This window comes from Lissotriton vulgaris, chromosome 6, assembly GCF_964263255.1.
Source record: "Lissotriton vulgaris chromosome 6, aLisVul1.2, whole genome shotgun sequence".
Classification (NCBI taxonomy): Eukaryota; Metazoa; Chordata; class Amphibia; order Caudata; family Salamandridae; genus Lissotriton; species Lissotriton vulgaris.
In genome coordinates this window covers 1,581,215,617-1,581,240,688 of record NC_141694.1, presented here as the reverse complement: position 1 = coordinate 1,581,240,688, position 25,072 = coordinate 1,581,215,617, and positions in this window count along the sequence as shown.

Sequence of the window (25,072 nt, the reverse complement as noted above, 5' to 3'; positions counted from 1 at the left end):
CCGGGCTCCTCTCTCCCTTGGTAACGTGCATTTTTTAAAAGATCGTCTTGCTCGGTGATATCCCCATTAAAATCTTGAGCATATTCTATCTATGCGGGCAAAATAATGAGAGGGTATTAAGAAAGGAATAGCACGAAATATATATAAACATTTGGGGAAAATAAGCATTTTCAATATATTAGTACATCCTACCAGCGAGAATTTTAAATTGTTTAATCTCTCTAATGTTTTATTTGAAGAACCAATTATTGGATCCAAATTGGCTGCAATGATGTTATCAACGTTAGCCGTAGGTTTTACACCAAGGTATGTGGCCTCTTGATCACAGTTGATATTTTCTGGTCGACCTGCTACAGAGTGTATAATTTGGGTCTTGGCTACATTTAGTTTATAACCAGAAATCCGGCGAAACGTTGCTGCAGCTTCTATAATAATAGGAAGGGAACTTGCAATATGTTGGACACAACCGCAATATCATCTGCATATGCGCAGATTTTGAATTCGGAATTTTGTATTTGAACAGGTTTGATTGCATAATTTTTCTCTAATGCCGAAATAAAGGGATCTATATATAAAGCAAAAAGAAGGGGGGAGCAGGGACAACCCTGCCTCGTCCCTCTTTCTATCGATACCTTCCCAGATAATTTCCCAGCAATCCTTATAAATTCCGCTGGTTCTTTATATAATGCCTTTATTGCTTTAATTAAAGCATCTGGAAACCCCTTCTTCACCAGAACCTGCCACAAAAAGTTCCACGAGACCCTGTCGAACGCTTTTTCAGCGTCCAACAGGGCCACTCCCAACGGAGAATTTTCTCCCAGCGCCCAATCCAACATAGAGATAATTCTTCTAATATGGTCCTTGGTTTCCCTATTTTGTATAAAGCCATGTTGTCTCAAAGACACCAGGCCCGGGATCATAGCATTCAACCTATTAGCTATCATCTTTGAGTAAATTTTGTTGTCCGAATTCAATAGAGATATTGGTCTATATGACCTCATCTCTGTATCTTTTTTACCCTTATTTTTGAATACTACTATAATAGCATTAGACCAGGACTGGGGAGGGTTCCCTTTGAAAGCTTCTTGACAAATTTCAACCAGCTCTGATCTCATACAATTCCTAAAAAAATTGTAAAATTCTAAGGGGATATTATCTGGGCCCATTGCTTTCCCCTGGGCTAGTCCTAATATAGCACTCTATATTTCCCCCCATCCTGGGGACTCTTGTAGGCTGTTCTTTTGTGTTTCAGTCAATGTAGTTGGGATTACTTCATTTAAATATTGCTCGGATGAAACCTCTCCTATGTCCTCCATGTAGAGGTCCCGGTAATAACCTTGAAAGGCGGTCAACACGCCCTCCTTGGTCTCTTGAAGCACCCCCTGCAGATCTTTTACTTTAGAAATATCTGTATAGGAAGCTTTTTCCCTTACCCTTTTAGCCAAAATATGGCTCCAAATTCATATGCTTCCTCCATATGTAACACAAATTGAGCTGCTATAGTGTCGTCTATAGGCGCATAAGCCCTAGACCTAAGAATAGAGAGCTCCCTCTGGATTAAGTTGATAACAGCAAGTTCCGCCCCAACCCTTATCGCCTCAGCCAACTTCTTCTCAGCCATAAACACTTTATCAAAATCCTGTCGATGTTTTAACAGGGTCTGCTACCGTTTAAATCTAGAAAAGCTTAAAGTTTCACCATGGACCACAGATTTAAATGTATCCCAAACAATCGGTATGGGGGCGGTACCTTTATTTATCTCAAAAAATTCCCGTATCTTGGTGGCCATAAACTGACAGTATTCACCATCCAGCAATAATTTCCTATCAAATGACCATTTTTGAGGTTCTTCCCTTTCTCCCAGGTCACGATCTAGCACAAGTATCATCGGGTTGTGATCAGAAACCAGCTTGGGTTGAATCTCAATATTAGCACTTGTTAAAAATAGAGTTGAGATAAAAAAATAATCCAGTCGTACAAATTTTCCATGGGGAGCCGAATAAAAGGTAAAACCATCATCCTCTGGAAACATCATATAAGCCATGGTCCATAATCAAAGCTTGAAGTGATTTGAACACCAACCTCTTTCTACCCTTATATACATAATTAGATCTGACATCAACAACTGCTTCCAGATTGATATTCATATCACCACATAGTATCATAGGCACAGACCATTGAGCTAGTTCTAAGTTTAGGCAGTTAAATAGCTCGGCATCATCTAGATTTGGTCCATACACATTACAGAGTGTAAACCTCGTTTGGCCTACTTTAATCCCTGAAATGGCCCAACTACCCCATTTATCAGCAGCGACATTAAGAGTACTTCCAAAACCTCGTCTTTTCAAAATCGCAACTCCTCTTTTCATCCCTGTTTGTTTGGAACACACTATCAGTTCCATACCCATTGATTTTAAATACCCTCGGTTGTGCCATGAAATATGTGTTTCGTGTAGGCATAATATGTCTACCTGTAAAATCTGCATGAGTTTCCCCAGGACCTGTCGCTTTTTAGGATTATTAAGGCCACAAATATTTAAAGAACAAATTTTAATTTTCATAAATGGTGGCATAGCTAATGATTCCTTCAGCCTTTGGCTGGTTCATATCACAAACAAAAAAAACATTACTTAAAATTTGTACCGTATTTATAGATATCTCTAACACACTTTCTTGCTGTTTTATTTCTTTCTTCATTAACAGCCTCCTGTCTGCTGGTGTTTTCCCCACCCCACACCTCCACACCCCCATAACCCCCCCTTCCTCCCACCCAGATACACACCTACTCACCCCCCCCCCCTCCTGCCCCATCCTATGAGGCCCAGGGACCTGCCGTCCCTGTATATAATGGTTTACCGGGCTCCACTCCCCCAGTTCTTAGGGCCAAAGCACACAAACTTATTTATATACAATTGGAAAACGTTGAAAAGAAATATAGGAAGAAAAACAACGATGCTGAAACCTGGGAAAAAGAATTAGAAAGTTCATTCGATTCTCCCCCCTAGAGCAATAACAACGTAAGAGTAGTCCCTTAAAGTATATGATTGAATTTGCAAGAGGCCAACAAATCAACACTTTATCATCCCAATGTGTCCAAAAAGTCTTTAGCCTGTACTTCAGACGAAAAAAATTTTGTCTGGTCCTTAAAAGCAACCTTTAATTTAGCCGGATTCTGTAAAAAAGCCACAGCCCCCTTTTTCAGAAATTCTGGGATCAGTTGACGAAGATGCCATCGCTTGGAGACTGTGGCTTGGCAGAAATCGGGTCTAACGAAGAAGCTACAATCTTTAGCCAAGGCTTTCTTATCTGGTCATGCACGTACAGAGATATCCTCACGAGCTCGAAAATTGTTGAAGCAAACCAATATAGCCCTCGGGAGGATCTGCTCCCCATGGCGGGGGGGTTTTAATTTTGAATGGAAACCGATGGGCCCTTTGAACCTCTTTAGACCAATCCCAGTCCGTCAGATCAGGGAATGCTTCTTCCAATAATTCCACAATAAACGTACGAGCATCAGTCCCTTCTTTCTTTTCTGCAATCCCCAAAAAACATAGGTTATTCCTACGGGCCTGATTTTCCATTTCAGACAACATATGGCTCAGATCATCCCTATGCGCCTTAATTGCTTCTAGCTCCGTTTTTTTGTATGGTCGCTTGATCTTCAAGAGCAGATATAGGAGCCTCTGCTTCCGTGACCCTTTCAGCCGTTTCAGTCCCAATATTGATTGCTCGTCTCACAGCATTTTTTACTTTGCTGCATGTTGCCTGCATACGTGCATTCTCCGACTTACTCTCACTTCTATGGTTCATCATAGTCTCGTATATTGTCGCTAAAGTAATTTCCTGTGGTGAATCAGTTGTTAACTGCGTTGCTACTGCCTGTGGATGGCTGCCATTAACCCCATTTTCACACCCCGTCGTAGCTTCTACCAGATTCAAATTCTCCCCCGGAGGAGTAAAATTTTCTTGCGAGGGTTTTTTCTTCTTTCTTCGCCGTTTGACAGTGGTAGCCGTCGCATTTGGAGAGTTCATACTTGCTCTTGAGTCACCTTCGGAACTACTCACTGCACTACCATCATCAGAATTATAAGTAGCATTCGACTGCTCTTCCTGCGAGGCCTCAGACAGTGAGTAAAAGTGTTCACTCATATCATTTGGCACTACACCAATCTTTGTCTGACCACATATATCAGAAGAGTCCCTCTCAGCAATTAAATTATCATGACACTCTCTAATATTTTCATCTGTAGCCATTAGGGCTCCTATTTCCATAGTTTGATTCTCATGTGTTAACTCAGACCAGTCAGCACAACGTTGCTCCGAGTCTATATTCATATCTTTTGATTGAGCCATTTGTCTTAGTGCTTCAGCGGTAAGCTCCTCTGCAAATATCGAAGCGTCTGGTGAGGTCACTACAGTAGACACAGTAGACACCGTACTTCCATTCTCTCCCTCAGGTAGCTCAGTCAGTGGTGCAGATACAATGTTGCGGGCGTTCTGCCGCTCGAACATAGCAGGGAGAGTCCGTGTCCCCGACCCGGCAGCGCCTCCTTGCCTACCCACTTGCACTAAGCGTCCCATTTTACCCCTACTGTCTCCACCTTTTTTTGCTTTTATTATTGTGGCATTATTGACTTCAGTATTATCAAAAGTCTCACCAGTCAGTGTGGCGTCCTTGGGTGAAACAACCGCTGGGCTCTCAGAACCTTCAATAGCCATATTTTCTCTGCTCTTCCCACTCCGCGTGGTAACTTTTGGCGTCTCAGTCAGCTTAGTTGGACCCTTCGGCGGCATTTTCCCTCGTCTTGCGGGACCCCCACGACCGCAAACCATCGGTAGTCTGTAGCAAAAGTGGGATATGGGCAGCCACCGAAGACTTTTCTTATTGTGCAATAGAAACAACGGTCCAAACATTAGTGCGCAATTATTACGGCCAAATTTCCGAATCCCTCAAACAGGACTCTGAGACCGCAGGCTTAAGGGAGCGCCCTCAAAGTATAGCGATAACAGAGTACGATACTTTTTGTCTCCCCCTTTGGTTCATTCGCTTAGCCTCGATTCAAGGACAGGACGCTTCCATTCTCCTTTCTCCAGTATCCTGTGCTTTCCAGGGAGAGGTTATAATCCATTCCGCATGATACTCATGTGGCCAGCCTCACAAGCGTTACCAAACGCGGCTGCTGAGCATTGCTCGCGCTCGGCTCAATCAGCTCAATCGGCTCGGCTCGGCTCGGTCAGGTTCACGCCCTCGCTCAGGTACAGCGCGGTACTCTATACTCCATTCCCACCAAGAACCAAACCGTCCGAACAGAGCAAAAATGCCGTTGCTGTCTTCCTTTCCTTTCCTTTCGGTGCGAAGCCTTCCCACAGCGCTGAAGAAAAAGCAGTTACATCTCCGTTCACTTTTTACGGAAAAGACGCTGTGGCCCGCTCCGACCCAACGACGTGGCTTGACCAACAGAGAACCGGGAGAGCGGACAGAGCTGCTCACACAGCCCACACCATGGCCGCCATCTTGCCTCTCAAGGTCCTATCCAGGCTGAAGAAGGCTGATAGCCAGAAACCGGTCCTTGGATGCTTGATTGTGGTCTAGGAAAGACATGGCTTGGTAGTTCGGGCTGGACTGTTCCCATGAGACACAGGGTCAAGGCTGATTTGCATATAGCCAGTGTCTGACCTAGGGTGGTGTGGAGTGCAAAAAAACGATGGATTTAGGCCCAGATCTTTGTACTGGCGTGAATGTAAGACATTGTTCTGCATTCTGTCCATCAACTGTTGCACATATAGAGCAACAGCAATGGAATTGTCTGCAACATATTGAATATCCCTATTAGCATTCCACATGGACAAAATGACTGGGTTATAGTCATTTATGTATTTTGACTCTTCATTTCTTCTTAAGTTGTAGGTATTTTTTGGAGACTTTCTTGTAATATTATGTCGCAAAGATGACATAAAACTGTTCACTCTTCCTTTCGATATTACAGGTCGAGGAAATGCAAAACGGCATTTGCTGTAGAATTTGTCCTTAGATTTGTACTTTCGACGACAGTATTTGCCACAACGATGGCTTTGGAATCGTAAGAATTGTTGACTTGTTGTCTTAAGTCCTTATCTTCTGTACATTTGGGTACTTCACCTGTAGCATATTCTTCAATGAAAGACAACAAAGTATCATCTGAGTCTGTTCCAAATTTGGGAGCATCTTTGATCCATTATAGCATATGTATGTGAGGAGCACCTCTCGCTTTCTCCAAAAGAAATACAGTACCTCTCAAAGAGGAGGATTTTTTTTATTGGTAATAAAAGACATCATAGCTTCGAATCTATGATTGAAATACCTGCATACATTAACAGAATCCAAAGAGCACAATTCCCCAGGTGTCTTGTATTTGATATTTGGTATATTTGGATTTGCCTCTCGAAGAAATTGAAGTAAATCATCCCAAGCATATTCAGCACAGCTTAGAGTAAGGAACCATGTAGGAGCACGACTGGGGTAGGAATCAGCAGGAGGGCCTTACTCATTGGGTTCTTGAGCCATAGATCCCCTCTCTACCTAGATAAAGGCCTGAACACCGGCCTGACTGGACAGCCCAGGACTAATCACAAACAAGCGTCAAGGCACGGCCGCTCGATGAGTGATGCATGCAGATGGTGAGTGAAGGCCTGTCCGAGCCCGATTGGCCTTCGGATTGGCAGGTCCCCTGGGGGTAGCAGGTCTGGCACCAGGGGGTGGTGCCCCACCCTCAACAAAAGAATATAGAAGAGAGAAGCCAACATGACTGGGGCTGGGAATCAGCAGGTGGGCCTAACCCATTGGGCTCTCGAGTGGTAGAGCCCCTACCCACCCAGATATGGGAAGCAATGCCACCAAAAGCTCTGGGCTGAAACTGGAACTGGTGGCCCTCTGGTGGAGGGGAGAGAGGCAATGTGCTGCATGACTCATGCACCTCTTGAGGACTGGTAGAGGGCAGATCTTGACAGCTGACCCACAGAAATGCAATGGTGGAACTGACTCTACAAAGACTAAGGCTAGTACTGCTGGGCAGCAACAAAGGGATAATGTCTGAAGTGGTGCAGTGCACTGGAGACCTGCAAGGGACGCTCTACTCAGACAAGAGATGTGCCAGCAGTAGCAACATGGGCAAAACCTTGCGCAGATGGGACCTGGACCGTGGGGTGCAATGGGCACTGCACTGGAGAGTGAGGGGAAGTCATCTGTACTGACTCCAGAGAAAGACCCTTCACTATTGGATGTCCTACAGGCCATCACTGCGTCCAGACTGGCACTAGAGACAAAGATTGACACCCTAAGGTCTGATCTGGGTCTATTGTGAGAGGACCACAAAGAATTGGCAGAGAGGGTTGCCACCACAGAGCAGGCCGTGGCAGACACAACACCTACACTTTCATCAACAGAGGACCACCTGAAAACTATGCAATACAACATCTGTACACTAGAACACAGAGCAGAAGATGCACAGAATCAATTGCCTTCCATATACCATGCTCTTTCCAGCCAGATTGCGAGCAGTGGCACAAAACAGGACCAAATTCCTTCAGACACAGCTGGAATTCTGGGACTGGCTGAGCAAAGTGAGCAACAAGGGATTGCAGCAGTGCATACAGGACACTTCTGCTTCTCGATGTGGCAAAACACTGTGTAGCCAGGCGGCGCCATAAAAAGCTGAAGTGCGATTGGGATGGTAGAACATGGTGGATGTGATGGCACAAATCAGTGGAGGAGGCAGGCACCAGCTGACACCGGAGAGAGAGGGGTTGACATGAGACACAGATCCAAATCATGGGTCAACTAGCTTGCTGGCCTCGATCTTATTGCTCCCCAAGATGACCCCAAGATCTTTCAATAATCTTATATGAGCAGATCTGTAACACCACTCAGACGCAGGAGGGGGCAGGCAGGAAGAGGCTTCCCATAATCATGCTGGAACACTGACATCCAAGATATTTTTCTCCTATTTAGGGCTGCATTGAGACAACCTGCAGACTTCGCTGGGGCAGAGGAGATCATCTGAGGGGAGCACTTATACATCCCCCTACTCTTTATTTATATGGGAATTCTCTCATTAGACTAATACAGGTAATAGTTTGGATGTGGGGTGACCACCTTCTTGTCCTTGGGAGAGGGTGTTGGGGAACTTATTATTGGTTTTTCTATTGGGAAGTTTGATGTCATATCGCTTCAAATGTTATTTTTGTGCTACTTGGAGATATGCTGCTTGCGGATGTCCGTATTATAGGTGGGGATGTGTGGACACCCTATATCATGATAACAGATAGCACACTATGTCAAAGAGATATAAAGTGTTCTACTACCTTAATAGGAGAGGAATGCAGATAGCGCTACTACAGGAGATACACCTCATGACAATGGAGGGTCAGGCACTGAAGCAACAATGGCATGAACAGCTGTTCTACACCACATACTCTGCATACACTAAAGGGGTGATGATTTGGATTAGAGCAGGGGTTCTATTCCAGCATATATATACCCAAACAGACCCAGAAGGCCATTATATAGTAGTGTGAGAATGATTAGAGGGCCGGTTACTGAATATTGTGAACATATATGTCCCTAATACTGATCAGACTACCTTTTTTACACACCTAACATGCCAACTGGCCCGTAACTGACTTCCCTACGCTTATGGGTGCAGACTTCAACTGTGTAACTAATGTATATCTGGAAAGATCCCATCCGCTGCTTTGAAACTCCCAGGCAATGTGCCCTGCCTGGGCCTTAGGGGACTGGCAGCCCCACCGGTGGACAGGGTGATGCCTGGAGAACCGTGAACCCCCATGACCCTGACTATTCATACTTCTCTGCCCTACATAAGGTCAACATCCACCTAGACACATTTCTATGCACCGCAGACATACAAAGCCTGGTCCAAGTGGTTGAATACTTGGCCCAAGTGATTTCGGACCAGAATCCGGTCATCCTTGACTTGAAGTGGACACATCCCAGGCCGTCCATTCCTACAGGGAGGCTCTGCAAAGAATCTTTAGAAGATCCAGCCCAATACTTTAACAACAATGACAGAACAGCCTCCTCCACCCTAAGTTTGAGTTTAAAATATTTGTATAGCGCACTTTCACCAGCGGTTTCATGGTGCTGCAAAAGACAGATCTCCAGAGTAGGAGTGGGGGGAGCAGAATAGGAAGGGGGGAACACCAAGTGGTTTAGTTAAAACATTTGACAATTAGGTGGGCTTTGAGTTGCTTCCGAAATTGAGGGTACAGAGTTATAGATCTGAGCTCAAGAGGAAGGGAGTTCCACAGGAGTGGGGCAAGGGTTACAAACTTGGATCCTCCCCATTTCTTTCTCCGAAAGCGGGGGGCTGAGAGCAGGAATTGCGAGGAGGAGCGCAGTTCTATGGTTGGAACATAGGGAACAATTTCGGATGTTATAAAGGCCGGAGTCGCGCCCAGTCGTGCTTGAAAGGTGATAGAAGCAAGTTTAAACTGGACGTGTTCACGGACCTGAAGCCAGTGTAGAGATCTGAGAAGGGGAGTTACATGGTGAGATTTCGGGAGATTGAACATTAATCGTGCCGCCTGGTTCTGGATTAGTTGCAACCGCCGTAAACTATATGCAGGGATCCCCGCATATAGGGCGTTGCCATAATCCAGGCGGGATATGACCATTGCCAGAATGATCAGTTTCAGGGCATCGAAGGTGAAGAAGCGAGATACCTTGCGGATGGTGCGTAGTGACAGGAAGGAGGAGGACACCACGGAACTGACCTGGGAGTGAAGAGTGAGGTGAGAGTTGAGTTTGATACCTAAAGTTTTGACTGAGGTAGAAGGGACCGAGGGGAACCTAGGGAAGGGGGCCAAAAGAGCGAGGACCAGGGACTGGAGCAACCACCTGTAGCACCAGCTCGGTCTTATCTGGGTTAAGTTTCTGGTGGTTGTAGTTCATCCAGTCCTGGATAACAATCATAATAGACTGTAAGTTGGAGATGGAAGTAGGGGAAGAAGACAGGTTGAAAACAAGTTGAAGGTTGTCAGCATAATTGTATATGCTGATGTCCATTTGTTGTAGTGAAAAAATAAGAGGGGCAATATAAAGGTTGAACAAGAGGGGTGAAAGGGAGGAACCTTGGGGGACCCCGCACTGAACTTTTTAGAAGTCCACAGAGAAGTCTCCCAGGCGAACCGCCTGGGTGCGGTCCCTCAGGAAGGAGGATAGCCATACCAACGCGGAACCTCCGATCCCCGCCGCCTTGACAAGGGAAAGTAAGATGGTATGATCAACCGTGTCAAAGGCGGCTGAAAGATCGAGGAGAACCAAGGCCTGGGCCTGGTTGGTATCCATTCCCTGCCTGAGGTTGTCGAGGACCGAGAGAACTACGGACTCCGTAGAGTGTGCGGGGCGGAAACCGGCCTGGCGGGGGCGAGAATCCCATACTCCTCCACAAAGGTGCTCAGGGACCTGGTGACATGGCGTTTGAGCACCTTCGCTAGGAATGGTAGGAGGGAGATAGGGTGGTAGTTGGCGGGGATCGAAGGATCTGCGCCCGGTTTTTTTAAGATGGGGACAATAACAGCGGTTTTCAGTGGGTTGGCTACAACCCCCTGGGAAAGAGAACTGTTAAGGAAATGAAGGGGGGGTCTGGACAGGTTGTATAGATGTGACGAAGGATGTGTGCAGGGCAAGTGTCCAGTGGGGATCCGGATTTGACAAGAGGAATTATTGAGGCCATGGAGTCTTTAGTCAGGGGAGGAAAAGCATTGAGTTGTTCTTTGGGTGGGGGGCACTGGGGGTCAACAAAAGTCGGAGGGGGTGAGGGGATGTTGGCTTTAATAATGGCAATCTTCTTGATAAAGGAACTATTTAAAGAGTGGCAAAGGTCCTGGGACGGGGAGGGCTTGAGAGATGTCCTGTCAGAAAATGCCAGGTTGTGGACAATCGAGAAGATTTCCCTCGTTAGACCCTGTTAAAGTGGGATGCGTTCAAGGCTGTCCTATGGGGCCAATGCATAGTGCTGATCAAAGAGATTAGACACACGTTCCTTAGTGAGGTACTGACTGTGTAGCAAGACCTTGAACAGAGACGGTCAGAGCATCCAGAACTCCAGCCGAAATTGCAGAACGCTAAAGAGAAAGTAGCGCAAAAGACGGAAATACTTAGATCCAGTGACTTTAAGTGATATTTGGGCTGCACACATGCTGGACAGGACAAGTCAGGGTCTGAAGAACAAGGAGGGAGACAGGAGGTATACTCCAGAGCGGATGAAACATGTGTTTGCTCAGTACTACTCTAACCTGTATCGTGGTGCCCCAACACAGAACGTCATTGTAATCCGAGACTACCTGGAGGGTTTATGTCTTGCACAGTAAGGAAGAGATGAGGCAGAGGCGCTGGGAGCGGGCATATCCCCCAGGAAGTGAGAGCAGCCATCAAGCACATAGCACGTAACAAAATCCCTGGAACGGATTGTTTCCCTGCAGAGTTCTATGCCACTTACTCAGGAGAGCTACTGCCACAGTTGGTGTCACTATACACAATGGTCTCGACTGCATGGACGCTACCTGACAGCACCGGGGAAGCACTCATAATCCTGATGCTGGAACTGTGAAAGCCGGCCCACGACCGCACTGCCTATAGGCTTCGGTCAATGTTAAATATTGGCAATAAAATATTGAGTAAGATCTTAGCAACCAAGCTCTTACCCCACGTGCCGCAAGTGATCCACCCAGATTAGGTTTCATTCCCTGACAGAATAGGGCCATTAACATCAGACAACTGCTGCCGATAATAGGCACTGATGATTATGATAAACTACAGCGCCTGTGTTTACAGTGGACATAGAGAAGGCATTGGTCAGTCTTGAATGGCACTTCATCTATGAGGTGTAGTGAAAGGTGGGCCCAGGCAAAGGTTCCCTCGCATGGACAAAACTATTGTATGCAGACCTAATGGCTAGAGTGCACACAGGGAAGACTATTTTCTTGAGAGCAGGGAATGCAACAGGGATGCCCTCTGTCTCCCCTGCTCTTTCTGCTCAGTATGGCGCCTCTAGCCTGGTGAGCATGAATGGGATGAGACTACCGGTGACTGACAGTGCTGGATTCACAACACTGTATTGCTTTGAATGCTTAGAGGAAACTGACTCCTGAGGCGGATAGCGGGGAGAGACGCTCGTTTTTTAAAACTTGTAAAAATTGTATTGATTGTTTTGACCTTGTTGCTCATTGCTCCCTGGGCACTTCCCCCCCTCATAACTTGCTCGATATCACCACGCAGCTGATGAAAGCTCTGCCGCGGGTTGGAAAACAAATTGACGCCATTCCACCACAAGCCCAGAGACCACGCCCACTGCTGGGAGGCCACGCCCTCTTTTCCTCCACTACATAAGCCGCGCTGAGTTAAAAGCACGCGTTAGAGGAAACTGACTCCTGAGGCGGATAGCCGGGAGAGACACTCGTTTTTTAAAACTTGTAAAAATGGTATTGATTGTTTTTACCTTGTTGCTCACTGCTCCCTGGGCACTTCCCCCCTCAAAACTTGCTCGATATCCCCGCGCAGCTGATGAAAGCACTGCCGCAGGCTGGAAAACAAATTGCCGCCATTCCACCACAAGCCCACAGGCCACGCCCACTGCTGGGAGGCCACGCCCCCTTTTCCTGCACTACATAAGCTGCGCTGAGTTCAAAGCACGCGTTAGAGGAAACTGACTCCTGAGGCGGATAGCCGAGAGAGACGCTCGTTTTTAAAACTTGTACAAATTTATTGATTGTTTTTACCTTGTTGCTCACTGCTCCCTGGGCACTTCCCCCCTCAAAACTTGCTCTATATCCTCGCGCAGCTGATGAAAGCGCTGCCGCGGGTTGGAAAACAAATTGCCGCCATTCCACCACAAGCCCACAGGCCACGCCAACTGCTGGGAGGCCACGCCCCCTTCCCATGCACTACATAAGCCACGCTGAGGTAAAAGCACGCGTTAGAGGAAACTGACTCCTGAGGCGGGTAGCCGAGAGAGACGCTCGTTTTTAAAACTTGTAAAAATGTATTGATTGTTTTTACCTTGTTGCTCACTGCTCCCTGGGCACTTCCCCCCTCAAAACTTGCTCGATATCCCCGCGCAGCTGATAAAAGCGCTGCCGCGGGTTGGGAAACAAATTGCCACCATTCCGCCACAAGCCCAGAGGCCATGCCCACTGCTGGGAGGCCACGCCCTCCCTCGCCCCTACAAAATATGTGCATTTCTCGGATGCGCAGCGGACGCGCGCAGCGGGCGCGCCGCCAGCGCGCCAAAGGCGGGCCAAAGGCAAGCCTGTCTGCACCCGTCCGCGGCTGACTGGGGCTAGGGTCCACCCCCCCAACACCCTAACCCACCCATGGAAACAAACAGGCAATACAGCATCGATACTCTCTACCAGTTGAGGTACACCGTAAAAACCAAATGCTGCCAAGCATTCCACCCCTTGGAAATCCCCCATCTGTGCCCTCACTGTGAGACAGAGCTCTTCAGCTCCCCTCAGAAGGATGAGCTACGGGAATATCAAATGCTGCTGCTAAACTGCAGATCTCTACCCAAACACAGTCTGGAGATTTCAATGCTGCTGGATGAGCTCATGCCAGACATTGTCTTCTTGACTGAAACATGGCCCACCCAGGACTCTGAGCCCGACCTGGCCCAAGCACTCACACCAGGCTACCAGATCGCCCGCCTGGACCGCGCCCAGGGAAAAGGTGGGGGGCTCGCCATAATCTACAAAGACGTCTACACCTGCCGTGTACTTTAGAGCCCATCACGGACTGTGAAAGTTTGCACTTTGCCATTAAATTCTCCCCTAACAAAAGCTTCACTTGCATCCTCAACTACAGTCCTCCCGGAGCGCTCACACAGTTCCCCGCTGCGCTGCCTTCTACCATGGCCGAACTAACTACCTCATCGGCGAATTTCACAGTACTAGGCGACCTCAACATACACTTCGACAATACACAGAACAACGTCGCCAACGAGCTAACGGCCAGTCTAGCGGCAGTCGAATTAGAGCAGCTTGTCCCCTCCCACACTCAAATAAAAGGCCACTTACTAGATCTCGTATTCAGCAACTGCCCACAACTAGCAGTTGGCACTCTCAGTCGTCTCCCATGGACGGACCACTTCCTCATTCCACTCACTTGGACCACACGCAAGTGCGTTCCATCCCCCCATATCCCCCTCAGATAGAGGAACTGGTCCAAACTCTGTCTGGAGAAATGGACCAACAATCTTACCTAAACTAGGCCTGTACTCAACAGCGACCCCTCAAAAGGCAATAGGGAGTATGACAGCTGGATCATGAGCTCGCTAGATTCCATACTACCCCTTCGTACCACCAGATCAAAAAGACACCATAAAACAGCCCCCTGGTACTCGGAAGAGTTTAGAGAGAAAAAACGCACCTGCAAGAGGCTGGAAAGGAAGTGGCGCCTAAGCTACACTGCCACGGACAAAGCCACATACTGAGAGGCCATCAGAGCCGACAAGTCAGCAACAAAACTGACTCAATCGGCCTACTACGAGGATAAAATAATGGCAGCCAAGTGCAAGCCCAAAGAAATGTACCAAACGGTAAAAAGTCTCACTACGCTTCCCCTCCCCCCAACCGTTAACCCCACTGAACCCCTACGATGTGACGATCTAGCTGACTTCTTTTTCCTCAAGATAAACAACATCTATACATCTTTTCCGAACACTGAAGCAGAACCATCCTCCAAAGGCCCTCCCCCAGTAACAGAAACAGAGGCATCGCCCCATAACACCCTAGCCTACCTCCCACAGCTAGACTCAGTAACACTAGACTCTCTAATGCGCCAAATAAAATCCGGCTCACCCTGTGTTCCTGCGCCACCGAACACACTGATCTCGGTTGGGCAGGTAATCCTCCCCACACCACTGGAACTGCTGAACACCTCGATAATAACCAGCACAGTCCCACTAACTTGGAAACACTCCAGGGTACGTGCACTCCTGGAAAAACCTAATCTCGACCCTTGCAACTTCAACAACTATCAACCCATCTTACTACTTCACTGGGCAAGCAAAATCCCCAAAAACACATTAATACCTCCCTAACCAGGTTTTTTAGAGCAACCATCTGCTGTATATTACCCAGACTGGCTTCCCTCCCAAGCATGGTACGGAGACGGCCCTGGTGGCGGTTACAGAGGAGGCAAGGCGGATCTTAGATCAGGTAGAAGCAGTGGCAGTGATCCTCCTTGATCTGAGTGCCGCATTTGATATGGTGAACCATCAAATCCTCCTCCACCGCCTACTAAGTCTGGGAATATCAGGAGAAGCCCTAGCCTGGCTTAAGTCCTTCTTAAAAGACAGTACTTTCAGTGTCTTCGAAGGAGCCTCAGTCTCCTCAAGCAAGCCTCTGGGGTGTGGGGTGCCACAGGGCTCCTCACTTAGCCCCACGCTTTTCAACGCATACATGAGACCACTGGCAGAGATTTTTCGTCCGCATGGCATTACGATTGTCACCTATGCGGACGACACCCAGCTAGCGGTCTCCCTTACGCACAAGGACAGCCAGCAATCACAGACCAACTTGATTCCCTGTCTGGAGCAGGTAAAGAGCTGGATGACAAGCTCATGCCTAAAGTATAATGGGGATAAAACCGAGCTGATGCTCCTCAGCCCTCTGGGCCCCTCCACCCTAGAGCTTCTGTGGCCCCCCAGCCTAGGCGCCCCCCCTGCACCCAAAGACAACATAAAGAGCCTTGGCGTATGGCTAGACAAATCCCTGACATTTAACACGCAAGTCACCAAATTGTCAGCAAGATGCTTTGGTCTGATTAGACAGATGAAACAAATCCTGCCACTCCTCCCATTTGAGGCAAAACAGGTAGTAATCCAGGGCCTAATCCAGTCTCGTATAGACTACAGTAACGCCCTGTATTTGGGGGCCCCAGAATACTGCCTAAACAAACTTCAGCGGATCCAGAACTGCGCTGCATGCACCCTTCTTGGAATCCCCAGCAGAAACCCCATAGGGCCTGGTCTGAAAACTCTCCACTGGCTCCCTGTTAGGGAGAGGATTAAATTCAAGGCCATGTGCATCACCCACCAAGCCTTCTGGAAATATGGGCCGGCGATCAATTACTCCTTGATCACCCCCTACCATCCCAAAAAAGAACTCCGTTCATTGAAAGCCTTCCTAACTGTTGTCCCACAGATACGAAGAGCCAGATCAGGAGGCCGCTGCTTTTCCTATAACGCATCCAAGTTATGGAACTCTCTCCCCCTCCATCTAAGGTCCAACCCTAACCTACATACCTTTCGCAAACAACTGAAAACCTTCCTTTTTAACCAAATAAATCTCTAAATAACTCCCCCCCCACCAGCGATTCACCCCAGCAGAAGTTTCCGTTACTTACCAGCGCCGGGACGCCTCAGGGCAGCTGTTCGCGCTATATAAAACAACTTTCAATTCAATTCAATTCAATTCAATTCAATGTGGATGATCTCATCCTATTGCTCCGAGACATGGGAGAAGGCCTGGTAGGCGTCAGGAATATGCTGGAACACTTTGGTCCACTCTGTGGCATAAAAGTAAATTGTTCGAAGACTCAATACTTCCCCATGACTTTCAATGGGATCCCGCAGAATAGCTAGATCACCTCCAGTGAGAAACCAGATGCCTGGAGTACTGAGGAGTAAAGATATATCATGATGTCTCTTAGAGGGCAATGTAGGTAAAGTGGTTCACTCCCTCCGCTCCTCAATAGAGTTTTGGAAATCGCTACTGTTGTCAGTGGCGGGCAGAGTGGCCCTATTGAAAATGGTGGCATTGCAGCGATTGTTATACTATTTAGGCATGCCCCTGGTGTGATCCCCAATACAAAGTTCTGGGACCAAGACTTACAAGCCATATTGTATATCTGGGGCACGGGCCACAGCACTGGCTACATTACAGCGCTCCATAGTAACTGGAGGGCTGGCGGTCCTGGACTTTGAATCTTACTATATTGGGGCACAGCTAAATTGGCTGATCCAGTGGATGGTGTCTGTAAGAAACCCAGACAGGGCCCTGAGCCCATATACACCAGCGTCTTCTGACCTCACCAAAATATTCTTGCTCATAGGACAGCGACCCAATGGAGACACCGGAGAGCTCAGAGTCACAGCCCAATGCTGGGCTAGATTCTTGAAAAAGACTCGTAGTAGAACCCCTTACTCTCCTGATTTACCCCGCACCATGCTTCAACACCAGCCCCATGGCGGGAGCTGGGCTGGATTGGATGCCTGTATAGAAGCTGCAGTAGGAGATATGTTCAGAGACTCTGAGTAAATCCAGTTTGATGAGTTTCATGCAGAATTCAGTCTGTCCCACTTTGGCATTCAGGAAACACTGGGGTACTGGGTCAACAAAGCCACAAACGCGTAGATGCTGTCAGTATGTAGCATGCTTCGTAGGCGAAAGCCTGTTTGTCTTTTGTGGGCCTTTCACAATGCTAGCACTTACTCCAGGTTACTCAAGTATATGTCAAATGTCTAAATGAATATATGCATCCTGTACTGAAATAACCTATCAATGTCTCATGCACCATGTGAATACCTGTGCTGTAAAAGATTTTTGTGTAACACTTTGTAGGCTGGATTGTCTGTTTACCTCCACAGCAGAAGTACAAACATAGGCCTTGATAAACTGCAAATACACTCCAGTATATAACATAAACATATTCACATTTGACTCATGAATCTCTCTAGACATGAGTGGTAAAACATTTACTAGTGTAAAAATGGTTCTCACAAAATATGGTGGCTTGCACATTAGATAGAAATTGGTACAACATCGCAGTAAATAGTATATACAGTGATACATTAAACTGATTTATATGGTTTATCTTGTTTATGTCTGTTGGTTGCATTGCGATCCTCTCCTAAGCATGATCAGATTGATGGTACATGTATGCATGTTCTTAAATTGATTCGATATGTCATTTGTATTCGCGATTGTAATGGTTTAATACTATTTTAATTGTAGATATATTTATGTTTTATACTCTGTAAACTTTGATGGTTCTTACAAATGACCGAATAAAGATATATGATGATGATGATGGTACATAAATCATGATCACTTCTATGAGTCAAATGTAACTTACAATATGCAGCATACATCACCTTGACAGATTTCTACTGTTGACTAATGAGTCTGAACTTGGGCCTGATTCTGTGTTTCCAAGATGGGAAATTACTATATACATGTGATGGAACATTCCATCATCAAAAGGCCTTGTAAGTATTCCCTTTGACCCCATCATAGATGTAGCTTTTAGACAGGAAACAACTATGATCAATGGCTTTGTTCATCAAAAACTGTGTCAACAATGTGTACGCATTGCTGTCTGAATTGTCCTTAAATGTGTATGCCCCTCACAGATTTTTTTTTGAGAAACCAGACCGGCTTCGATCCACACTTGTGAAGGAGTAAGACATCATGCAAATATGTCACTTGTCATACAAATTAAAATGTATTTATGATGCTCAGCACATTTTGGATATTTAATATGTATAGAACCTACAATCTAGTCATTGAATACTATGGCATTAGAAATCTGGCTCACTTGCTCACTCTGGTGTCTGTAAGAAATCAACTAATCAAGGTGGCATCTGGTACATCCTCTGTATCGTGACTGCATTGCATGCTAAGGCACCTGGTTTAGGGCCAAGCCTAGATCATTCACAATCACAAGCCAGGATCATCACACCTGACACATTAGGAACTGTCTGTTAAGTACAATTGTCCTTGTAAATGTAAATGTAAATGTACATGTATTTATATAGCGCAAATCGCCCACATCGCAGGCATCTATGCGCTTGCTTAGGGAACCCGTCCTGGTATTCCCCTGTGAGATAGCCCCGGCAGGGTATCCACAAGGTGAAAACCAGGCATCCCGCCGCGAGGGGCCGTTGTGGAGATAAAGCAAGCTATTGCCCAGAGTCGCAGAGTGTGAACCCGTGAGTCGAGTAGGCACCGGAGCGAGAATTATCGAGTCCGTGGAATTATTGAGCCCAACCCTCATCGAGGCGGGGAATTGAACCCTGGTCCAGGGCCGATCTCAGCTTCCGGGTCTGCCGCCTCTAACCCCTGAGCCACACTTCTCCACACTTCTCCTTCTTACATACAAACATACACTCATGAGTAACTCTTGATTAGGCAGGCATGTGTCTGCTGAAACCAGTCTATTGGTAGTGAATACAAAGCAGGTGGTATCCTTTTCTACACAGTCATGTGCTGAACACTCCATCATACACCATGTGCCAAACATACACCTTCAAAAACTCTTTTGGATTGGATATGTGACAACCTTCATGTAGGTGCAATGTAAATAAAACTAGTTAACATGTTCAATTCACAATACAAGTTACCTAGTTGCGGCTGGTGTTGGGCTCTAAACTGCCCATCAAGTGCCAGAAAGGCCACCTCAAGAATGCGGCCATTAGGGGGGTCAGTGTGCTGTGCACGGTCTTCCTATGTTGGGAGGACTCGCTGAACTGGACTTCAGCTTACATTTTGGTCCATCGTTGTTAGTACTCCCACCTCATCCAGCAATGAATGCTGCACTGCTTGTAGAACCCCCCCCCCCCCCAGGGTCCGCACATTCCTGGCGATGCCCATCCAGATGTCCTGCTTGCTTCAGATGGGCGTTGACGTGTATGGGTGCAAGAAGAGAACACAAAAAGAATGGGTTTGTGACTTTTTTAATCTAAAGTGATGTCTCACAATTTCTTGACACTATCCCAAGCATGGCTCATAAGTTAACACACCACATGTGAATCTTCACATGTTGAACAAAACATATGTCCAAATGCACACTTTTGTAGTGATCTGCTAACTACCCTCCTCCCTTGTCACTTCTTCCAAATTCAGCACTGTGACATCATGTAGGCCGGAGTCGCCTACATTTTCAGTGATATGAGCTACTTCAGATCACTGAGAAACATTATGAGCTAATAACAGCCAAGCAAACTTGCACATTGTTAGCAGATCCCCTAATGACCAGCTTTATTTACTTGATGCCTGAAGTCCATAGAGCCATTTACTCTAGTTGGAAGTACATACTATGACTTAGGGCAATATGAAAGGTCAGCCATTAGTGTCAGTGAGTTTGCTTTTTGGGGATGTCTAATGTGTGCCTATTGATGAGATAAAATTATACAGATGACACAGTCTGTGTGGTAAAATCTAGTGGCACACTATTTCTCATATGTGGTACTGTTACATGGATGACACAAACATTCATTTGTATGTCTGTTTGTTTTGGGGGAATGTGAAGATGCAGAAAATGGTTCCATGTTAAGAAGTGTTTGATGGAATTTTTCTCTGAACCATAACATTTTCCCAATTCAAATAGACATACACTTGTTTGTTCATGTCAATCACATAACAGTCTCACCTATAGGAAAAAGTGTGTTCTATGCTACAAACACAATTTTTACATAACAAAATATGCAGTGAAAGCATATATAGGTTGTCATTTGTGTGAATAAGCATAAATGTATATGTGGAAATGTTTTGAAAATGTCACCACTTTTTTCAGTTTCAGACATTTGAACCCTGGGAGAATGAGGAGGTGACAGCCTCAAGTTACCGCCCATTTCTAGACCCGGCCACCATGGATGAAAAAGTATAGATTGAATAGGCAACCTATACTGGATTGAGGTTGTCATCTGGAACCTGATATTCTGCCATGCAACAGAAATCTCACAGCATTACACCTATTGTCAAAGCCATGGCAGTATTACATTTTCTGGTCATGCGATTATTCCAATAAGATGTAGCAGTATCTGGTGGGATATCACAACCAGCTTTCAGTGGTTTGCTACATGAAGTACTTGCTGTCATGAGCACTCATGCCTTTGTTCATGCTAGAACTTCTGAAACGGTGGATTGAGATCTAGGATTATACTTTGATGATAGCATACTAAGAATTGTAGATTAACATGGTTGTCCAGTATAAGTGTGTATTTTGATGATAGCATACTTAGAATTGCCCCAGAGAAAACCCATATGTTAAAAGACTGTTTCAAAAAGTACAAGCATTTGAACTGAACATTGTTCTAAAGCTCGCTTGCGTTTTCCATGGGAACAGAACATTGTACTAAGGCTCGTGTACATTTCTCATGTGTTAACTGTCAATACGTGAAACTTGGACCCTCAAGACTGACGTGAGCGGCGGAAGGTAAAACCGCTCGCATCGGTGCACATGCGCTTGGTCTCATTGAAAGCTGAGAAGCAGCGCCAGCACTTACCTGTATCTCCTTTCCCGATCGAGGCGGAGGTCCAGGCGTTCCTGAATCTTCTGCTTGGCCACATTTGAGTAGCGGCCCTCCAAGGCTTCCCTGCATCTCCCAATTGGGCGCATTCGAGGCTTCTGCTTCAGGCATTTCCTTCGCCCAGTGTTTCTTCCGTTCACCTGCTCCAGCAGCACTTTCAGACGAGCACCACATCCTTTTCCGGTCTCAATCAACATCCGGTGACATGATTTGACACAACCTGAACCCTGCAAAAGAAACAAGCACTGATAAGTTAAAAGAGCACGCAAAACTTCCAAGGCCTGGTGAGTTATTTTAAGACATTTACCAAGGAATATAAAGAACAGTTGATAAATGCACATTTGTTTACTGAATCTTGGAGAGGTAATCCAAGAGAAGGCAGTGAATATCAGCGAACATTCAAACTCAGGTGGTACTGGGTTAAAAGACTTGTAATTGTTGTGCCAAAGACTTTGAAGACTCTGTGCATTAATTTCTGAGGGCGTTAATTTTCTATTATGTGCATATGTTCAGAGGTAAACGATAGGTGTTTTTTAGCATTCACTTGCAGTCTTAGAAATCAGAGAAGTGTGTTGCAATTAATTATCTCTTTACAGAACTAGCAAGAAGAATCTAAAAAGCAGTCCAAACATATGTACCAAATACAATAGAGTAATGCAGAGAGTCCTTAATTTAGGTACATTTAATACCAGTAATAATAAGTGATGTGATTGATGTTATGTTTAGCTCATTACCTAGTGAATAGTTACTTACTTTTCATACTTGTGCATTCCTTTTGATCGAGTTACACTGATTATCAGAAGATAATTCCCCTCATTCCCAATTACTAGAAGCAAGTCTCCTGACACGCAAGAGATACCCATCATCCCAGGAGGACTCTCTCTCTCTCTTTCTCTCCCATTCCCCCTTTCCCTTTGGGGGCTTCCCTGGTGACAGAGTGGTAAGTTGTTCCTGCTCTTGGGGAGCTCTTGAGTGGTTTGGGGTTCGTCGTTGTCATCAAGAGCAAGGCGAACAGGTGAGCGTCTTCCTTGACACTTGCATCAATGATGATACATATCAACAGCTTCATCCAGCTCCCAGGACTTGAGGATTTGACTAATGTAAAGGGGGACTTCTATGCTTTGGGTTGCCTGCCACATTTGGTTGCACCAACTGATGGCACACATATTGCTTTAGTACCACTAAGTGCCAGGAAACAAGTATACTGCAATCGGAAGCACTTCCATTCAATCAATGTGCAAGTTGTCTGTTTACACGATTTTTACATCTAAAGTTTCAGTGCCCATTTCCCCTGGATCTGCCCATAATTCCTTTGTAATACAGAACAGTGGCATACCCCAGCAAATGTCCAAACCTGTACCTGAGAGGGCCTGGGTTGTTGGTAAGTACAATCAAAGGGAACACAATAAGATAGTACAATAAGATGATTGACGGGACGCTGAAACTTTTCAGACACTCAACCCCAGTCACTATTGGATCTGGGTTGAATCCATCATTGTTTTTTTGCTCACTTTGCCACCCCAGTTCAGACCCAGCCGTATCCAAATCAGTCTTGACCCTGTTCCTCATGGAAAAAGTCCAGCCCAAACTGCCAAGCCAGGTCTTCCCTGGACCGGAAACAATCATCCTGGTTCCGGTTTCGGGGTAACACCCCTGATCAGCAAAACTAGATTGAATCCAGTGGCAAAGTGAACAAGGGACCCACATTTGGGCTTACCCTGCCAACTTAGGGCGAACAAAGCAAACACAATAAGATGATGGACAGAGCATTGAAACTTTTCAGAGACCCACCATCAGTCACTTTTAGACCTGGAATTAATCCATCAACGTTCTTTTGCCCAGTTCGCCACCCTAGTTCAGATCCAGCCATATGCAAATCAGTCTGGGCTGGACGATTCCAATGAGGAAGAAGGGTTCCTTATGGGAACAGTCCAGCCCGAACTGCCAAGCTAGGTCTTCCCTAGACCGGAAACAAGTATCCTGGGGCCGGTTTTGGGGTTACACCTCTCATCCACCAGACTAGCCAGGCTAGCTTGAATCCAGTGGTAAAGTGAGCAAGGGACCCACTTCTGGACATACGCTGCCAAATTAGGGCAAACAAGGCAAACACAATAAGATGATGGGCAGAGCGCTGAAATTATTCAGACACTCACCCCAAGTAAGTACAATCAGACATGACATTGTTGGATAATCACAAGGTGACCCATCTGAAATTGTGTTATTTATTTAGCCTAATTGTTACATTTCCATTTAGGTGACTGTATTTATCCTAATCGATCATGTTTGTTGGCACCCCTGAGGAATCCGAGTACGCCAGGGGAAGTCTTCTTCGATGAGGCAAATGGAAGAACACAGAGGCCAGTTTTGCAAGCTTTTGGGCTCCTGAAGACTTGATTTTGCTGTCTGGACAAGACCGGTGGAGCCCTCCTCTCCCCAACCGATATGGTGCGCCAAATCACCAAGAGTTTGTATTACAAAACATTGCTTTGCGACGCATCATCACATACATCGCAGAGGATGGTGAGCATGTAGAGGCACCGGTGAGGATGTTTAAATGGTAAATTAAGAGGATGTGGCAAAGAGCAAGAAGTTGGCATGTGTCACAATATTATTGTCAACTTCTTCATCTGAGTGCAAGTATACATCTACATTTCATGACGTAAAGCTTCAAACAACCTTCAGTCTCTTGAGGGTCTCCCCGCAGGCAGTTAACAAACATGCGACGATACGTAAATCTTACTCTGAACCTTACTGGCCCCGCAGGCTCACCTGGCGGAACCTCTCAGTGGCACACCACACACGTAGGGTAAGGAGGGGACAGCCATAGTACAATGCTCCTTGTGCACGCATCCCATCAGGCCACACATTGACCTAGTTTCTATCTATGCACAATCACAGAACTTTCGACAGACAAATACGCAAAGTTCGCCCCGGACGTCATGTTGTTCACAGTTCACACATTGTTCTTGTTACCATAGCACGGTTCACTCATGCTTTTCCTTTATTGGTAGAAAGCAACCAATGATGATAAGTGGGTGTGCTAGCGAGTACAAACCAGCAAGCCCCCCTTGGTGTTACGACCATGAGGTGTTTTCTCTCCTTTCTCACACTTTTTTCATGTATGGGTGGGAGACTTCCAATGTTGTATTGACATTTTTGTTATAAATAGAACACACTGAGACTTTGATCGGCGATAGTGAGTCGCTCTTGTGAGGGAGTATTTGAAAGACGTTAGAAACCCCTACAGTGTCTTGAGCTTCGTGGAAGGTGTTCTTACTAAGTCAGGCCTCTTGTTGTTTCTGGCCTGTCGAGTAGGAGGTGGCCTGACTGTTTCTCCCCCTGTTGCTCTGTTGTGTTGGTGACCATCATTTCATGAAACCGCAGTAAAAATCCCAAGAACTCAATAATGTTAGCCAGGGTGATCCCAGTGGCCTCACTATGCTGGCCCACAGAGCCATTCCCACTACCCCAACCCCACTAAGTGGTGACCTTGGCACAATACGCCCCATCAAAATTGGTTCCTGACTGAGCAGAAGACCATAGTGGTAGTGTCTCACCACCTGCCAGGACTGGGGGGCACAAGATGGTGCTTCTTGCACTTTATCCACAGGAAGTGGAGGAATCCATTGGATGTGGTGTTACAACTGCAGTGGAAGGTGTAGTTTTGGGCCAAGTGAGACTAATTGGGGTGTTCTTCCCAGGACGGACTAGGCGTGTCATCTTCATCCGAACTTTTTAAATTGGAGTAATCACTTGAGGCT